This window comes from Saimiri boliviensis, chromosome 7, assembly GCF_048565385.1.
Source record: "Saimiri boliviensis isolate mSaiBol1 chromosome 7, mSaiBol1.pri, whole genome shotgun sequence".
NCBI classification, from domain to species: domain Eukaryota; kingdom Metazoa; phylum Chordata; class Mammalia; order Primates; family Cebidae; genus Saimiri; species Saimiri boliviensis.
The window spans coordinates 8,674,799-8,692,004 of record NC_133455.1 but is presented as its reverse complement, the minus strand read 5'-3'; the positions used below and the strand labels follow the sequence as shown (position 1 = coordinate 8,692,004).

Here is a 17,206-nt window from a genome sequence, read left to right as displayed (position 1 = left end):
GCCGGACCGCTAATGCTTGGTAAGGGGAGAGAACATGATTTATCATTGAAGCACCTTTTGCTGTGTTTGTTATTTGCAACCAAGCAGATGCTGGCTGTTCCAATGCTTGATGCTCCGTTTCATGCCGGCTAGAAGAAAGTGGGCCAACTGGGCAGCCAGCTGAGTCTAGGGAGAATCCTGTGCTGGTTCACCCGTTGCTGTCTGCCTCAAGGGCCTGTGCCCACACAACAAGAGAGGCTGCTTTCTTTTTATGTCCTCATTACGACAGCACAAGCCTGCACCAGCCCCTGTGAAGGAAATGAGATTCTTCACAACAATCCCCGTAGGGACTTTCGAGAGGGCCCCGTTGGGGAAACGGTGGAACAAGACGCATCAGTCTCCGTTCTTCAAAGCTTCTCATCTGAACGAGCCCGAGCTCTCCGTCTGCCCCATGTGTTAAATGGGGATAGCATTAGGGGAAGTTTGCAGCTGTAGGCCATCTCGGAGGAGTGAGCTAGTGATTGCAAAGTATTAGAACAGTGCCTAGCACATAATAAACACTCAGCAAAACTGGCCGTTGTTATAACTAATCTTTGTTTTGTTTTGAGATGGAGTTTCGCTCTTGTCACCTATGCTGGAGTGCAATGTCACAATCTCAGCTCACTGCAATCTCTGCCTCCTAGGTTGAAGTGATTCTCATGCCCCAGTCTCCGGAGTAGCTGGGATTATAGGCGCCTGCCACCACACCTGGCTAACTTTTTGTATTTTACTAGAGACGGGGTTTTACCATGTTGGCTAGGCTGGTCTCGAACCCCCAACCTTAGGTGATCCACCCTCCTCAGCCTCCCAAAGTGCTGGGATTATAGGTGTGAGCCACCATGCCCAGGCTGTTATAACTAATTATTCTCCTCTTTGTCTTAGGGATGTATTTAATGCCACATAATCTTCCATGCTTAAGGGATGTCCCGGAAGAGGACGAAAGAACTGACGGAGGAGAAGGACGTAATGGGACAGGAAGAAGCAGCAGAATAGCAGAGGAGTAGGCAGGAGGAAATGAATAGAGGAAGAAAACGAGGCCAAAGTCGGGGAGAGAGGGGCAGCGGGTGCCTGAGCCGCTGAACATTCCCAAGCAGAGAACATTCCCAAGGAAGCCGGGTTCCTGCTGCTCATTAATTCCCTGGTCAACTGGCCCCTTGTCAGGCTCTTGCCTGTAGCCAATTGAGTGTCCTCTAACTGCGAGCAGCTGAAGCTTAAAGGGTTTTGCATTGTGTATTGTTTCCAGAGCTCCCTTTTTCCTGTGGCTTCTGTTTTTCTTATTAAATGCTGCTGATGATTTTGCAGCTGAAAGACAGAAAGACTACTGAGGAAGGCCTCGCAACCCGTAAAGCTTCAGGGGAGCAGTGGGTCTCCACGCTGGAGAGCCTTTCTGGCTGCATAGTTTACAAACGACCTGGCAAGGCAAGCTGGACCTTTCATCCAAGAGTCCAGATTAATGTTGCCTCTGAGTGTGTGAAGGAGCCACGAGGTCTGACTTACGCATCGCTCTTTCTTCCTGGCGGAAGCTGATGGGTCTGTTTCTGCTGTTATATCTGGGGAAGCTTCTCACCAGGAAGGGACAAGCTTGTTGTAAAAAACTTGGTGAGTTTATGTCTGGTCGGCAGTCGTAAGGAATACTGGACCACTTGGAAGCTCTGGGATCCCTGCATCTTTCCATTGCTTCCTGAGCCAGAAAGTCTAAGAGGACAGGAAATAATTCACTCTTCTCTGCTGAAGTCCAGAAGCTGCCATGGGGTAACAGCCAGAACGGGGGGCTGGCCTAGAGGCTTGGATTTCCTGCTTATAAGTGCACCCCACGAATATCCAGAACTCCGTGGGCCTCCCAGGGTTGAAGCAACAAGCCACAGGTCCAGGACTTGGCTTTAGGACCCCTTGGTTCCAGCAGTGGCTGTTTGTCCACCCATATATTTGTTACTCAGCATCACTGTGGCCATTGCTGACTGATACATAGGAGGTGCTCAGAAGTCACTGACAAAGGAAGCTGCGTGAGCTCACCTCCTCCTCATCACCTTTTCTCCTTTCCAAGCCGTACTTGATGGGAGTCTTCATGGACCATGGTTCTGCACGAGGTGATGTTGTGTTTGCAGAGGGTTTTTTTTTTTTTTGCCCTTGAAGAGCACTTACGTCTGGAGAGCAAGACACACACATGCTGATGAGCAGGAGCTGACGGGCTTGCTGACACGTGAGAAAGTCCTCGGATGAGCTGTCTGGCTGCGGGGAGGTGTCTGCGGCTCAGGTAGGGTGTCCCAGCCCGCTCGGGTCTGTGGGTTCCAGAGTTTATTTGGTGAAACACAATGGGGGTTATCACGGTGGCCCATGGCAGGGCTGAGCTGCCAATCTGATGGCTGTCGTTAGGAATAAATGTAAATCCTGTGTCTGGATGAATAAGCCTTGCTGTGGAGCCTCCGTGCTGTAGAGAATTGGAAGAGCCCAGGCTTGCAGTCTGCAAGGTGAGTGTGTCTGTGCGAGGAGAAATCTCTCACTCGGAGGTATTGCATTCCAAGCAGGCTGGGAGGTGATGCCCAGTCTTTGTGACTTCTTTCAGACCCAGGAAACATGGGTTCTGTGTTCCCTAAAAGCGCTTTGTAGGCCATGTATCACGTGGGACGTACGTAGTTACTGTGTATGCCAGGCACTAGAAGTAAAATGATGATGATGTCATGGACCCGGAGTTCAGAGAGCTCGTGGTTAATGAGAGAGGTGATTGCAATATAGCGTGATGAATGAGATAACAGGAAAACGAGGAGGCTCACCGGCCTAAGCTTGATGGCTGGAGGAAGTCTTTTCCCAGGAGACCAAGGGGCCTTTGCAAGAAGAGGCCAGATGGGGAGGGGAGGGGTGTGGCCGGCAAAGGGAGGCTGGAGAAAACTCCATGTGCTGTGGACCTGGGAATAATTAATTAATTTCCCCGGAAAGCAGAGGGGGGCTGTTTTTCATGCTTATTTGTAATGTATATTTCATCTTTTGTAAATTTCTCATTGTGTTTTAAATTTTCCCTTTGGGTTTTAAAAATGCCTGCCCATATTCTTTGATATTATTTCCTTCAAAGAAGGGAGTGTGGTTGGATTTAATGGCCAGGTTCTAATGAAGAAGTTAAGTGGAAGTGCCTATGTGTGACTTTGAGGCTAGGCAGTGGACAGTGAACTCTCTCTCTCTCTCTCTCTCTCTCTCTCTCTCTCTCACATTTGCCCTGGAGGAAGTAAGCTGCCATGTAGAGAGGCCCACATGGTGAGAGACTCAGGCCTCCAGCCAACAACCAGGAAGGAGCTGAGGCTCTCACTAACAGCAGAGGGTGTGACCTTGGAGGCCCAGGCAAGCCTTATTAATGGCCACAACCCTGGCTTACCTCCTGACTGCAGAAGACACCCTGAATTAGACCCCCTAGGTTAGCCGCTCCTGGATTCCTGTCCTTCAGACAGTGTGAGATAATATGTGTTTGTTGTTTAAGCTCCTGAGTTTTGGGATAACTTGTTATGCAGCAGTAGTAACTAATACATCAGTCCACGTTCCCTGCTCACTTTGAGGGAGTGTTTCTCTTTAATTATGTTTGGAAGTCCTTTATACATTAAATTATGAACCCTTGGTCATATGTGTTGCAAAAATTTTCCTACTGTAATCTTGTATATGCTTTTAAAAACATATATATGTATACTTAAAAAAAACCCAAATACCTGGTAAAGGAGTTGTTAATTTCTTGTGTGCAAAAATAAAATAAAAACCCAAATATCATGTATATTTTCTGCCTTAGGTGACATTTAGAAATGTATTAGGTTGAAATTGCTAATATTCAATTGTTAATTAACTGGCAAAAAAATTAGCCCTAATAGTCCCCACCATAAAATCACGTACATTTCTCCCTGTATTTTTCTCTCCACACTTTTTTTTTTTTTTTTGAGACGAAATTTTGCTCTTATTGCCCAGGCTGGTGTGCAATGGTATGATCTCAGCTCACTGCAACCTCTGCCTCCTGGGTCCACGTGATTCTTCTGCATCTGCTTCCCAAGTAGCTGGGATTACAGGCATGTACCACCATGCGTGGCTAATTTTGTATTTTTAGTAGAGACAGGGTTTCTCTATGTTGGTCAAGCTGGTCTCAAACTCCCAACCTCGGGTGATCCGCCTGCCTCAGCCTCCCAAAGTGCCACTGCACCCGTTGCTTTCTCCACACTTTTATGGCTTTATTTTTATATTAAAATTTAAGACCATTTGTTGCAGGACAGGTAAGTCCCAAAACTGGGGCTTAGCCTGGGAGGAATCTTGGCTTTGCCCAGGAAAGAATTCAGGAGTGATCTGGTGGTGTTAGTAATATTTTCTTCAGTGCTATTTCTCCCTGTGGAGCAGGGCTAATGCATAGTAGTGTGCCCAGAATCGGCAGCCTGTGGACTCCTGGAAACGGTGTTCATACCCACTTATACTCACTTCCAATAATATGCAAATTAAGGGGGAGGTTAATGCAAATTGAGGGGTGGATTATTTAGAACTTTCTAGGAAAGGAACAATAACTTCCGGGTCATTGTCATGGAAAGGTGTGATAACTTCTGGGTCGTTCCCATGGCATTTATAAACTGTTATGGGGCTTGCTTGAGTGTCCTAGGTTAATGAGCAGTAAGGGCAGCCAGGGATCACGGTCATAGCATCTGCTTGTTCCTGCCTGTTTCTTTACTTTCTCCTGTCTGCATCAGATTCTGTCTCGGTCCACAGTGTAGTGGCCGGGAAATAAATCCTGCTGGTCTCCTACCTCACCTTGACTTCTCTTGGCTTCTTTCTTTACTTGTTTCTTAAATGGTGCTGTTTCCCCAACCATAATCTATTTCTATCCCCTCTTCATATTTTCCTTGATCAACCGCATGCAGCCCATGCGTTTGCTTCCTCCTGTGATGATGGCTCCAGCTTCACTTCCCAGCCTGGACCCACCTCTCCAGGGTCAGCTAGGCATCTCCACTTGGGTGCCTGGAGACACCGTAAATTCCACATCTCACCGCTCAAACATGTTCTTACATTCCCGTTTCTTAGCAAACTGCATCCCTAGATGGGCAGATCCCAAATTAAAAACCCCTATACCCAGTCCTTCACCAGCTGCCACAGGCCACCGATTCTTCTCTGAAATGTCCCCGGCACCCTGACTTCCCTGTCTGTTAACATGACCACTTCCCAAGTTGAATTCTTCCATGTTTTTCTCCAGAACAACAGCCAAGGCATCTTAAGGTCTTCCTGCCTCAGTTCCGATTGACATGGAGTGATGTCTCGCTGCTGTTAACTCTACATTCCATGGTTTCACATTCCTGGCAGGACAATCTCCGAGGTTCCTGCCTTCCCATAAAGGCACAGCCACCCTGAAGCCAACCATATTGGCCTCCTTGTGGTTTCCCAAATGTCCCACGTTCCTCCTGGCCTCTGTGTGTGTTGCACAGCCCTCTCTTCCGGAAGCTCTTTCCCCTCCTTACCTGCCAACACGGCCACCTCCCAAGCTGAATTCTTCCACGTTTTTCTCCACAACAACAGCCTTCAAAACTCAGCAGGAGCATCCTCTCCTACCGAAACGCAGAGCCAGCCCTTCTCTGCTTCCGCGGCCTGCCCCCACTCCTCCATGACAGCATTCGCGTCACATGGGACTGGCTGGCACGTGTCTAGCTCCTCTCTGAGCTGCAGCTTCCCTGAAAGCTGGAAAAGGGTTATGCAAACGCCTCTTTCATGAATGACAGAGCAAGGAAGCACTGGGAGCCACAGAGCGGATTTTCATTTCTACTGCATGACGTTGTGCAAATCACTCCTCAGGGTCTCAAAAAATTTCACAAAGTTCCTTGTTCCTAAGGAAAAAATAGGTAGGAATAAAAAACATGCCTGAAGAGGCTGGGTGCCGTGGCTCACACCTGGAATCCCAGCACTTTGGAAGGCTGAGGCAGGTGGATCACGAGGTCAGGAGATCGAGACCAGCCTGGCCAGCATGGTCAAACCCCATCTCTACTAAAAATACAAAATGAGCCAGGTGTGGTGGTGCACACCTGTAGTCCCAGCTACTTGGGAGGTTGAGGCAGGAGAATTGCTTGACCCCGGGAGGCAGAGGTTGCAGTGAGCTGAGATCACACCACTGCCCTCCAGCCTGGGTGACAGTGTGAGACTCCAAAAAAAAAAAAAAAAAAAAAAAAAAAAAACCAAAATGCCTAAAGAATAAAAAAAAAAGGCAAAAAAATTTCTATTGTTTCCTCTGCCCCAATACATCAATACATACAGCCTAAACACTTCCTTTCTCATTATGAGGAAATCCTATGTAAAAGGACTAGATTCATTTTAGTTATTTGAAACACTCAGTGAACTAAGGAGGTTTGTGTTTTTGTTTTGTTTTGTTTTGTGTTTTTTTGAGACAAAATCTTGCTCTGTCGCCCAAGTTGGAGTGTGGTGGCACGATCCTGGCTCACTGCAGCTTCCGCCACCTGGGTTCTAGCAATTCTCCTGCTTCAGCCTCCCAAGTAGCTGGGATTACAGGTGCCTGCCACCATGCCTAGCTAATTTTTGGATACTTAGTAGAGACGTGTTGGCCAGGCTGTTCTTGAACTCCTGACCTCAGGCCATCCATCTGCCTCGGCCTCCCAAAGTGCTGGGATTACACGCATGAGCCACCATGCCTGGCTGAACTAAGGAGTTTTGTCCCAGTGAAGCGATGGTGGGGTGGGAGGGAGGGTTTGGGAATTGACCAGGACTCTCGACAAGTTGGGAGAGAGAATGAGGTTTGGCGCTGGGTAGAGTACTGTGGATTTGTTGGGGAATATAGCTTAGGAAAGGGAGCAAAGCCACAGAGGAGATGGGTGTGACCCCAGCAGATGGGATGGTTAGGAATGGGAGGCTAGGACCAGCTACACTATCTTCTAAATAAGTGTCTCTTGGCTAGGTGTGGTGGCTCGTGCCTGTAATCCCAGCACTTTGGGAGGCCAAGGCAGGCAGATCACAAGGTCAAGAGATTGAGACCCTCCTGGCCAACAAAGTGAAACCCTGTCTCTACTAAAAATACAATAATTAGCTGGGTGTGGTGGTGTGCACCTGTAATCCCAGCCACTCGGGAGGCTGAAGCAGGAGAATCACTTGAACCCGGGAGGCAGAGGTTATAGTGAACCGAGATTGTGCCCCTGTACTCCAGCCTGGCAACACAGTGCATCTCTAAAAAATGAATGGGCGCGGGCGTGGTGGCTCACGCCTGTAATCCTAGCATTTTGGGAGGCTGAGGTGGGTGGATCACCTGAGATCAGGAGTTCAAGACCAGCCTGGCCCTCATGGTAAAACCCCATCTTTAAAAAAAAAAAAAGAATGGATGAATGAATGAATGAATGTCTCTCAACCTGGGGAACGTGACTGTGTGTTAGAGCAGTAGTCCCCAACCTTTTTGGCTTCAGGGACCGCTTTCGTGGAAGGCAGTTTTTCCACAGACCGCAGTGGAGGGCGTGGGAATGGTTTCAGCATGATTTAAGTGCATTACATGTGTTGTGTACTTTATTTCTATTATTATTCCATACTCATTATAAGGTAGAATCAGCGGGAGCCCTGAGCTGGAATCCCTGCAACTAGATGGTTCCATCTGGGAGTGATGGAGACGGTGACAGATGATCAGGCATTAGATTCTCGGAAGGAACACGCAGCCAGATGCTGGCATGTGCAGTTCACAGTCGGGTTCTCACGCCTGTGAGAATCTAATGCTGCTGCCGATCCGACAGGAGGCAGAGCTCAGCTTTGTTCGCTCGCCTGCCGCTTACCTCCTGCTGTGTGGCCTGGTTCCTAACGGGACTGATACCCAGCTGTGGCCAGGGGTTAGGGACCCCTGTGTTAGAGAGTCTGAAAGCTCTCTCTGACAATGTTTTAATTTTGTCTCCATTTCAATGAGTTTTGGTTCTCTCTTGTGACTTAAAACCCAACAATGTCTGTTTCTCACCATCATGGGCTCAGCTGGGTGGCTCTTCTGTTCCCATGGTGTATCCCGCGTCTGGAGTGTCCAGGATGGGTTCTGCCAAGATGGCGGCTGGCCCCTCAGCTGGGATGACTGGGGAGTCTGGACGGTCGTCTCTCTCTCTCTTTATTGCTGCCTTAGGCTTTGTGGTAGCGCTGTGTTCTCAGAGGAGTCAAACTTGTCACATGGTGGCTGCCTCTAAGAGAGGTGACGTGGAAGCTGCCAGTCCTCGCACAGGCCAGGCCTGGAATTCACACGGCCTCGCTTCTGCCAGTTTTACTGGTCAAAATCGGTCCCGGGCCTGCCCAGGTCGGGGGTGCAGCGCACACGTCTGGGAGGGGAGGCGCTGATGGCAACTGTCTTTGGAGACACTCTTTCCTCACAACGACAATATTCCCCATCACTTGGTTGAGCGCTTTGTAACCTAGGAAATGCGCCTCTGGTGTCCACAGCTGCCTTTGCATTTGTGGTGACAGTTGAACCAACTAGGACTACTTTAATTGCTCTGGATGTTAAGCAAAGAACAGAGGTTAACTTACTGTGCCAATGACCATCCTTGCTAAGTGAGGCCTGAGTGGCTATGGCACGTGGTGCCAACGTGGTTTCTCACTCCTCTGCTGGACTCAGCTCCCCACAGGGCGTCCAGAGCCAGCACCTTATTTGAGCTGTGAGGGGTGACTACTGGGTTCCAGGACAACGGCATCAACTGTTTTTTTAATGAAAAAAAAAAGTTTTGGCCTGGTGCGGTGGCTCATGCCTGTAATCCCAGCACTTTGGGAGGCTGAGGTGAGTGGATCACCTGAGGTCAGGAGTTCGAGACCAGCCTCACCAACATGGAGAAACCCATCTGTAGTAAAAATAAAAAATTAGCCTGGCGTGTTGGCACATACCTGTAATCTCAGCTACTTGGGAGGCTGAGGCAAAAGAATCGCTTGAACCTGGGAGGTAGAGGTTGCAGTGAACCGAGATTGCGCCGTTGCACTCCAGCCCGGGCGACAAGAGCAAAACTCTTGTCTCAAAAAAAAATTTTTTTTTTTAAATGAGAAGACAGTATAGAAATTCCCCTATACCTCTCCTGGACAGTTTCCCTGTTATTGACATCTTGCGTTTAGCATGGGACATTTGTTACAATGAATGAGTCACTATTTATACATTATAGTGGTCCCCTGTTATCCCCAGGGAACATGTTCCAAGACACCCAGTGGATGCCTGAAACTGTGGATGCCACCAAACCCACATATCATAGGTGTTTTCCATCTGATCACTGAGGCAGCTGCTAAGTGACTGACAGTTGGGTAGTGTCTACAGCATGGATACGCTGGACGCAGGGAAGACTCGAGATTTCATCACACTGTGCAGCGTGGCACACGCTGAAAAACTTAAGAACTGTTGATGTCTGGAATTTCCCATGTAATATTTCTGGGCAGCTGTTGATGGTGGATAATGAACCACGGAAAGCAACACCGTGGATAAGGGGGTACTAATCAAAGTTCATAGCTTACATCAGGATTCCCTCATTGCTTTCTGCATGCGCTGGGTTTTGACAAATGCTTAGTCCTGGGCCCCCGTGGCAGTATCACATGGAGTAGTTTCACGGCTCTGAACATCTTCTGTGTTCTGCCCACTCATCCTTCCATGCCCTAAACCCCTGGCAGACACTCATCTTTTTACTGTCTCTGTAGTTTTGCCGTTTCCAGAATGTTCTATAGCTGGAATCTTATGGAGTCTTTTCAGATTGGCTTCTTTCACTTGGCAACGTGTATTTAAAGTTCTTCTATAGGTCCGTCTGTCGCTTGATAGCTCATTTATCACCGAATAATATTCCATCGCATGGCGTGTCACAGTTCATTCAGCTCTTGAAGGATGCCTTGGCTATTCCCAGGTTTTAGCATTTGTGAATAAAGGTGCCATAAACGTTTGTGTGCAGGTTTTTAGGCAGAGTCTCACTTCATCACTCAGGCTGCAGTGCAATCTCGGCTCACTGCAACCTCTGCCTCCCCAGTTCAAGCAGTCCTCCTGCCTCAGCCTCTCAAGTAGCTGGGATTGCAGGCACCACCATCACACCCGGCTAATTTTTGTATTTTTAGTAGAGACAGGGCTTCATCATGTCGGCCAGGCTGATCTAAAACTCCTGAGCTCAGGTGACCTGCCCGCCTCAGCCTCCCAGAGTGCTGGGATTACAGGCGTGAGCCACCGCACCCGGCCCATCGTTTTTATAAATTTAAAGAAATATAGTTTTTTGTTATTTATAAGTTGGTTTTAGATGGATAATTAAGAAATCTAAGCATGCGCGTTTATTCATTCAATAGGTATTTGTTGGGCACCTACTATGTGCCAGATACTGTTTCAGTAGCCCATGACACAGCAGTGAACAAAGTAGAGCCGAATCCGTGTCCCCTTGAAGCTGAGATTCTAGTGGGAGCAGATGGGTGATCTACAAGGTCAGCAAATAAAACACAGAGGAAGACGAGTGGGGATCAGAGCTTTGGAGAAAGAGATCAGGAAGTGGGGTAAGGGGGTGCCGGTGAGGCTGTGTGCATCATCTCAGATGGGAGCGAGGAGGGGCCTCTCTGGGAGGGACATCTACGTGACCTTAGAAAGGTCAAGACAAGGAGTGGTGAGTGTAGGTGGCCTGTGTGAGGACCAGCAGCACCACAGGAGGTGGGAGTGGAGGGAACGAGGACACCATTAGGAAGGATAGCCAGCTGAGAGCGACTGGGAAGAGATGGGGGATCATGTAGGGCCTCCCGGACCATTGTGAGGACTTAAGCTTTTCCGCAGTGAGTGAGACGTGAGCCATGGCAGAGTTTTCTGCAGAGGAGTGGTGGGAACGAGTGAATGCTTTAAAAGGATCACGTGGCATGTTAACACATATGCCGCAGCATGTCACTCTTCTGTTGAAAAGCTCTGTGGTGGTTCAGCCTGAGATGCCAGTGGCCTTGGGGCGGGGGGATGGGCAGCAGGGGTTGGATTCTAGATGCATCCAGAAGGCAGAACCAGTAGGATTTGCTGACAAATGGCACGTGTGACACAAATGACAGTTGGGGATGGCTTGAGGACATTTGACTTGAGCAGCTGGAAGCCTGCATAAAGACCTGGTTTCAAGTTTTTGTGTTTTGAGTCACATTCTCTGAGGCATCGTTTAAATAAATAGGTTGAGGTGTCTTTGTGGGAGTTTTAATGCCTTGCCGTGGAGTCCGGCACATTATTCAAGTTTGATGAACTCTGGCTCAAAAAAGGCCATCCCTGTGCAGCGGGACCATAGGTTTTATTTCCCAGACTGGGGCACCTCGAGTGAGAAGTCTGCTGTTTCTTATCACACTGGGCTGCCCCAGGCAAAATGGGATGTATCAGTTATTTAGTGAGTGATAGCTCCTGAAAACCCAAAGAGCGAGGAAAGAGGCAGAAAGACGGGGGAGGAGGGAGAGAAAAAGGTGAGGCTAGACCTGCCCAAGGGCAAAGGTTGAGGGGCCGGAAGTCAGGAGGGACAGAGAGTGGAAGGCGAGGTTTCCTCCGCCCAGGAAGGTCTGGAATGGTGGGGGCCCTGCTGAGAGTTTTGAGCCCCCAGGTAGCTACTGTCCTCATTTTATCTGGGACGCTTTCTCTATCATCACTTCACTTCCAGATATGCCAGCTCCAGACGGCAGTCAACACACGAGGCTGGACACGGGATAAAGAGCTTGGGAAAAGGAAGTCTCTAATCTGGAGCTAAGGAGAAAAGCTTGTAATTGATCACACGTGCCTTATGGGGCTAGGCGTGATTTTGGAGGCTGCTCTCTTTCCTGAGACCCTGGGCTGCAGCACAGGGAGCCAGAGGGGTGGACTAGGCTGAATGATGGTCCTCCCAAAGATGTGTCCGCCCAGGATCTGTGAATATGACTTTACTGGGAAAAAGGGTCTTTGCAGATGTGATTAGTTTCCATGCCTTGAAGCAGCAACTCCAGCCCCCCCACTGCTCCAGCCACCCCAGCCTCCCACTGCTCCAGCCACCCCAGCCTCCCCACTGCTCCTAGAGCCCTTCACATATGCTCCCTGCCTCAGGGCCTTCGCACCTGCTGTGGCCGTGCCTGGAACACTCCCACCCCCTCGCCCCCCGCCAGCCTGGCTAACTCCCTGTAATCGTTTCCTGTTGCCGCTGTCACAGGTGATCACAAACTGAGTGACTTAAAACAACACACATTGATGATCTCACAGTTCTGGAGGCCAGAAGTCCAAAATGCCTCTCACCAGGCTACAGTCAAGGCATCCACAGGACTGCATTCCTTCTGGCAGTGTGGGAGGAGCCGTTCCCCGACCTTGTCCAGCATCTAGAAGCTTCCTGAATTCCTTAGCTCATGGCTCCTTCCTTCATGTTCGAATTGCACCTTCCAACCTCTGATTCTGTCATCACCTCCCCTCCTCTGACCTGATCCTCCTGATGCGTCCCTCTCTCTCTTTTTTTTTCTTTTTTGAGATGGAATCTCACTCTGTCATCCAGGCTGGAGTGCAGTGGTGTGATCTCGGCTCACTGCAACCTCTGCTTCCCAGGTTCAAGCGATTCTCTGCCTCAGCCTTCCAGGTAGCTGGGATTACAGGTACCTACCACCATGCCTGGCTAATTTTTGTATTTTTAGTAGAGACGGGGTTTCATCATCTTGGCCAGGCTGGTCTTGAACTCCTGATCTTGTGATCTACCTGCCTCAGTGTCCCAAAGTGCTGGGATTACAGGCATGAGCCACTGCGCCCGGCCCCTGCCTCCTTCTTATAAGGGACCCTGTGATGACATTGGCCCTCCTGGATCATCTCCTATCCTTCATGCAATCACCTCTGCAGAGCCCCTTGTACCATGTAAGGTCCATTCACATGGTCATTTATTTACAGGCTTTGGGGACTGGGCCGTGGATCTTTGGGAGCTATGTGGGTCTATTTCACTTCCTCATCTCTCTCCATCTTTGCTCAGTGACACCTTCTCAGGGAGGCCTATTTTAATTCTGCAGCTCACCCCGACCCCCCAGGGTTCCCGATGCCCCTCTCTCCACTCCACCTGTCCTGACAAGTCTATCGTGTACTTACCACTGCACTGTGTCTATTATTATTGTTACCTTGAGATGGAGATTTTGCTCTTGTTGCCCAGGCTGGAGTGCATTGGCATGATCTTGGCTCACTGCAATCCCCACCTCCCAGGTTCAAGCATTTCTCCTTCCTCAGCCTCCTGAATAGCTGGGATTGCAGGGCATCCGCCACTGCACCCAGCTAATTTTTTTGTATTTTTAGTACAGATGGAATTTCACCATGTTGGCCAGGCTGGTCTTAAACTCCCGACCTTAGGCGATCTATCCGCCTTGGCCTCCCAGAGTGCTGGGATTACAGGCGTGAGCCATCACATGTGACTGTATCTATTCTTTATTATCTGTCCCCCCAGTAAAATGCCAGCCCCAGAGGGCAGGGATTTTGACTGTTTTCCTGCTTCCTCAGTAGGAGCTCAGAGGACCTGACCAAGGGTGCTGTTTAGTGGAAGAAAACATGAGAGCAATTAGCCAGTGCCACCCACAGGCATGCCTAGCTCAGTCCCCAGATGGATGATTCCAGAACCAGAGAGCTCTGTGCCGTTGTCCCACACGTGTGGCCTTGAAAGCAAGCAGCTGGCTCAGTGGCCTTGGGTTGCAGGCCTGTCCCAGCTCTGCTCTTCCTGACCTCCAGCCTGGGCCTGGGTCCTTTCTCCAATTTCAAAATGATAGTAAAAGGAAATTCACAGCACTCCAGTGATAATGGGATATTTTCTAAGAGACAGTCTTCTAAGCCTCGATGCTTGCGATTTCTGCCATCTCAGGAGCGTTTGGCCGTCTTTGAGAAGTGAAGTCTGTGTTATTGGTCTTAATCTCGTTCAGTTGTTTCTCCCGGGCCCGCCTGACACTGTCAGGGCCTTTGAGACGGCTTTGGCAGGACTTCTGGGGAAAGCACCTACTGGTGATATTAAAAGCCGGGGCCTTGGCCTGCTGGATTCCCAAAAATGCAGGCATTTCCAGCGGCTGGAGAGCAGCCACTCGGGGCTGAGGCTGCAGCTGCAGCTGGAAGAAGAGAAGGGAAAAAAGGGAGGAGGAGGCTTTGGGAGCAGCTTTTCTGCACGGTTCCAGGAAGCCAGATTTGGGTATATCCGAATGAGGTGGTTCATGGTAAAATTAGAAGGAAAAAAAAAAAAAAAAAAAAGGAAAAACCACAATGGAAAAGCAAGGGAAAGAACAGTTTCTTCTAATGAGAAACCCACAAAGGCCCTGGGAGTGAATCCCCCGCTCCCCTTCGCCAGTTGTCTTTCCGCTGGCTTGCATATTTGGCGAGGGGAAAAAGCTCCTAGGACTGAGACTTAGAACACAGAGGTTTTGTTGTACTTTTTAATTTAAAAAATTTTATTTCCATAGGTTTTGGAGAAATAGATGGTGTTTGGTTACATGAGTAATTTGTTTAGTGGTGATTTGTGAGATTTCGGCTCACCCGTCACCCGAGCAATGCACACTGAACCCAATGTGTAGTCTTTTATCCTTCACCCCCCCCCACCCTTTTCCTGAGTCCCCAGAGTCCACCGTGTCGTTCTTACACCTTTGCATCCTCGGTGCTTAGCTCCCCGCTGTGAGTGAGAACGCAGGATGTGTGGTTTTCCATTCCTGAGTTACTTTACTTAGAATAATAGTCTCCAATCCCATCCAGGTTACTGTGAATGCCATTAATTCATTCCTTTTCATGGCTGAATAGCATTCCATCGTGTATACATATACCATGGTTTCTTTCTCCATTTGCTGACTGATGGGCATTTGGGTTGACTCCACATTTTTGCAGCTGTGAATTGAGCTGCTTTAAACATGCTTGTACAAGAATCTTTTTTGTATAATGACTTCTTTTCATCTGGGTGGATACTCAGTAGTGGGATTGCTGGGTCAAATAGTAGCTCTACTTTTAGTTCTTTGAGGAATCGCCACACCGTTTTCCATAGTACTAGGTGACATGCTCATCAGCAGCGTAGAAGGGAACATGGAGGTTCCAACAGAACTCTGTCTCGAAGATGAGCTGTGTGACTTTGTGGGGCGGAGAGGGGGACGGTGGGTAAATCACTCACCCCTTCTGAGTCTCGTTTTCCTCATCTGTACAATGAAGGAATAGTAGTTATTTCGGTTTCCGAGACTGTGGGGAAACGCAATGAGGTAATGTACAATATTATTATTAGCATAACTATGGTTATGATTCCAGTTTTATAGGTGGAGAAGCAGGGCTGGCTGGTGACAGAGCCTTGAGACGTGGACTCCCGGGTCGTTACTTCTAATTTCCAGAATCCTGGCTGGATTCCTCTTTTAAAGTGACTTATCTAAACTACTTTTAATGTAGTCTATTTCAGCAATTGTTTACAATTTTGAAGATTCACCTGATTAGCAAACCTTTCCTACATAAAGCAAGTAATACCTAATTTATAAAAAGTTAACTTCTCAAGAGCATCACCTCGACCTTTGGGAGGTTCATGTCTTTATAAAGATGTGGTTTGTACTTACTATTTGGACATAAAAAGGGGCTGTTAACTAGGGAGAGGTTTAAAATAATGATTTCAGGGTGTTATAATACACATTTGGTGCTTTTTTTAAAAAAAAAAATTGGAGTAGAAGGGAGGTTTGGCTGGGAAGAGCAACGTTTCACCACTGAGTGGCTCAGTTAGAGCCTGAAAGTGAATTGCTTGTCATCTTCTGTGTTCATGCCTTTTATAATATGACCTTGAAGCTTCTCCAGTCCACAAGGTGGCAGGTATTCCCCACCTTCTGTGACTTGCCTTAGCCAGGAGGATGAGAAGAAAGTGATGATGGGCCAGTTTCCCAGGCTAGGCCTCCAGGGGCATTGTGTGTTTCTGCTTCATTGCTTGAGTCTCTGCCATCATTGTGAGAACAAACCTAGTTAGACATGTGGGGCACAGGTGAGCCATCTAGTGGCTCCTGCTGAGACCAGCCTGGATTAGCCAACATCCAGCCAACTCCTAGACATCTGTGAGAGCCCAACCAAGATCAGCAGAGCCACCTATCAACCACCCCAGATGTGTGGGTAGTGAACGCTCATGGGTGTTTGCCTCTGAACTTCTGCAGCTGTTTGTTTTGCAATGATAATGGACTGCTACAAGTTCCAAGGCCAAATGAGTCTCATAGGCACCATTGAAACCACCCTCCTTTACCAAAACCCCTCTGGGAGAAACATCCTATTCCTGGAGCATTACAGGCGCATTAAAGACTGTGCCTGACATTGAATGAGACATGTGAGGTATTTGGGAACGTGCTTGGTGAAGGCTCTGTTGCTGCCAGCTGGTGCCCTGCCCTGAGGGGCTTTCTGGGTGTGGCTTAGATTGGGGTGGCCTGGAGGGGGAAGAGCCACCTCATCCAGTTTCCCTGGACTTTGTGCTCGCTACTGGAGGTTCTATATCCAGAGAGTTCTGCAACAGGAAAAATGGTAATCAGCATTGCCATCATCGCCGCATGTATTTATCAGGCCCTTACATACCAGGTGTGAACTGGGCTCTTTCCTTATGTTTTTTTATTTCTTTGTCACAACAGCCCTCTGAGGAGGGTTGTTATCCCCATTTTATAGACAAGTGTGTTAGTCTGTTTTCATGTTGCTGATAAAGACATACCTGAGACTGGGAAGAAAAAGAGATTTAATTGGATTTACAGTTCTACGTGGTTAGGGAGGCCTCAGAATCATGGTGGGAGGCAAAGGGTATGTCTTACTTGGCAGTGAAAAGAGAAAAATGAGGAAGATGCAAAAGCAGAAACCCCTGATTAAACCATCAGATCTCGTGAGACTTACTCACCACCACAAGAACAGTATGGGGGAAATGCCCCCATGATTAAAATGATCTGCCATTGGGTCCCTCCCACAACACATGGGAATTATGGAGTACAATTCAAGATGAGATTTGAGTGGGGACACAGCCAAACCATATCATTCCACCCTTGGCCCCTCCAAATCTCATAGCCTCATATTTCAAAACCCATCATGCCTTCCCAACAGTCCCGCAAAGTCTTAACTCATTTCAGCATTAACCCAAAAATCCACAGTCCGAAGTCTCATCTGAGACAAGGCAAGTCCCTTCCACCTATGAACCTGTAAAATCAAGAGCAAGCTAGTTACTTCCTAGATACAATGGAGGTAAAGGTATTGGATAAATACAGCTGTTCCAAATGGGAGAAATGGGCCAAAACAAAGCGGTTACAGGGCCCGTGTAGGCCCCAAATC

General features: G+C 48.5%; 1 protein-coding gene across 3 annotated transcripts in view; it reads left to right on the top strand.

The window, feature by feature from the left end:
* The window catches only part of RFLNA (refilin A), a 322,680-nt gene that overhangs the window by 143,108 nt on the left and 162,366 nt on the right, over positions 1-17,206 (top strand). For all 3 annotated transcript variants that reach the window (XM_074402076.1, XM_074402077.1, XM_074402078.1), the window contains one exon: positions 901-2,272. The gene's annotated coding sequence lies outside the window, so the exon portion shown is untranslated. The remainder of the gene's footprint in view (positions 1-900; positions 2,273-17,206) is intronic.